Here is a 2,894-nt window from a genome sequence, read left to right as displayed (position 1 = left end):
AGTTCTACTCAGTGACATGGATTGATACGAGGCAAAAATGGACTCTCTTTGACACACAACCAACATTTACCCAACCATCCAAATTAGGAGTCAACCTGAGAGGGCGTGGTTTTCGACATACCAGTCCCTAGATTCTGCAAGGTTGATCATTAGCTATTGCAAATATCCACTCATTAGCAGTATTCAGAACTTGAAATAGATCTTAGAGTGGTTGTACCAGGTTTGAGGTAAACCCCTATTCTGGCCAGATAGACCTTGATCTTCTCAAGAAGTAGGTGGGCAATCTCAGAAATTGACCCCTTTAGGTATACTTTTGGGTATCCACCTTAGTGATACAGGTCGGTTCAGGAGTTTATTTGTCTGAGACCATAAGACAGGAACTGGTGGCCTGAATAAAACCTCCTTTTCTTTTCTTTATGACCAGGAAAGATTAAAGGTAGTTTTAAATAAATCATTTTTGGGGAGCCCTTCCAACTCTTATCACAATCCATATATCAATTGTATCAAGCACATTTGTACATACGTTGCCTTCATCATTTTCAAAATATTTTCTTTCAATGAATCCTTTTCTATGAGCCACATTCACAAGTGAAAACAAACAAACAAACAAACAAATCCCAAAGACCCTTGAATATAGAAAATAGAAAAATTCAGTTGAGAGACAGAAACCCAAAACAAGATAAAGAACACTAGAAGATCCCACATTTAGAACAATAAACTCCAAGGCAAAGATACCCAAATAAAATTTGAAGTTGACAGAACAACTAAAACCCATTCTGACAGTGGCTGCAGAACAAAGCATGCACATCACTGCAGATTTCAAAAATGACTAGGTTAGGGCAAACATGAATCCAGATTGTATGGTTGCTCTGCCGGACCACCATGAGGCTGGCATGGCCCCATATATGATCTTCATGAAGGATGGCCTAGAGATGGAGAAATGTTAACACAGTGAGCAACTCACCATTCAATCGCTCGCCTATCTTCTGAACCAGCTGCAGTTCTTCATCTACGCAACACTGGTACTTAGACAAATGGAACAGATGATGTCTTCTTGAGTTCTTCATTTACTTTTGACCTTGACTTATTTGAAATGGAGGCTTTTTTTAAAAAAAGGGAAAAATAAAAACATGTTGTGTAGGTTGTCTAAACTAAATGAAACAAACAAATAAAAATTAGAAGTTGGGCATTCCATGATGCTGACCTTCCTGACATGATCGCTGAAGACAAAGTGGGTGCATAAGCAAATGTGATGAAGAAAGCTGATGGTGCCTTGAAGGCTTAAAGGTAAACAAGCAGCCATCTAGCTCAGAAGCAACCAAGCCCACATGGAAGAAGCACACCAGCTTGTGTGATTACGAGTTGTCGATGGGATCAGGTATCAGGCATCAAAGAACAAAAAAACGTATCACTGTGAATGAGGGGGGAGTGCAGAGTGGGGACCCAAAGCCCATCTGTAGGCAACTGAACATCCCCTTACAGAAGGGTCTCAGAGAGGAGATGAGCCTATTAGGGTGCAGTGTAGCAATGATGAAACATACAACTTTCCTTTAGTTCTCTAATGCTTCCTCCTCCCCCACTATCATGATCCCAATTCTACCTTACAAATCTGGCTAGACCAGAGCATGTACATGGGTACAGATAGGAACTGGAAACACAGGGAATCCAGGGCAAATGAACCCCTCAGGACCAGTGGTAAGTGTGGCAATATTGGGAGGGTGGAGGGAAGGTGGGGCAGAAAGGGGAACCAATTACAAGGATCTATATATAATCCCTTCCCTGGGGGACAGACAACAGAAAAGTGGGTGAAGGGCGAGGTTGGACAGTGTAAGACATGACAAAATAATAATTTATAAATTATCAAGGGTTCATGAGGGATAGGGACCATGGAGCGAGGGAGAAAATGAGGAGCTGATGCCAGGGACTCCAAGTAGAAAGCAAATGTTTTGAGAATGATGATGGCAACAAATGTGCTTGATCCGAAGGATGTAAGTATAGCTTGTCATAAGAGTTGTACGAGCCCCCAATAAAATGATTTTAAAAAGAAGATCATGTCACAGTCATACAGTCTGCCAAAGAAATGGTAGGTGTACACTACCTGTCAATGGCGATGCAATAGCATGGCAATGAACTTTTGCAACCAATTAAAAAAAAAACAATTCAAGCCCTCTTAAATATTTGACAAAATAAAGCAAGTCCTTCCATTTTCTCCTTCATCAATTACTCCACCTTTGGATGCCTTAAAGAAAGTTTGCTGGTTGGTTGTAAAAACTTGCTATGCCTGGCGTTTTAAAGGCTTGCATTCAAACATACAACCATTTAAGTGTGGCATCAACTAACGCCACGTGGACGAAGCAAGTGTTCTGTACGATTTAAGGATTGCCAATTCCAAATCCAAAGGAGGGGATGATCGCAGAGCTTAAATTGTGAACACCTGGGTTACAGAGGCCCTGGATGGCAGGGGAAAGTCAAAATCCATGTGCCGGGTCCACACGTGGATGAAGCCTCCGGGGAATTCCCTTGGACCATAGTGGAGGGATGTGAACAGCCTCGTTATCATGCACAATGCATTGCAACGTGGGCTCTAGTCAATGCAGCTAGGGTATCACTTGTTTTTCCTTATTATGCTTTTAAAATTTGCTCTAGTTTGAGTTTTTTCTGCTTTCAGCTCTATGGAAGTTTTCCTGTTTCACTTTGTTAGTACTGTTTGTTATTTTAAAAAATTTTGTCTATATATGAAACCCAGGATAGGTAAATCTATAGAGAAAGTAACTGGGTTGGAGGTTGGCAGGGGAGGTTGGGGGGAAATGGGGAGCTAATAACAATGAGTAAAGGAATGAAGAAAATGTTCTAAAACTGCAATGATGATTATACAACTCTTCTTGATGTGACTG

The sequence above is a fragment of the Tenrec ecaudatus genome, chromosome 14 (genome assembly GCF_050624435.1).
Source record: "Tenrec ecaudatus isolate mTenEca1 chromosome 14, mTenEca1.hap1, whole genome shotgun sequence".
NCBI classification, from domain to species: Eukaryota; Metazoa; Chordata; class Mammalia; order Afrosoricida; family Tenrecidae; genus Tenrec; species Tenrec ecaudatus.
This window is presented reverse-complemented; position numbering follows the sequence as displayed.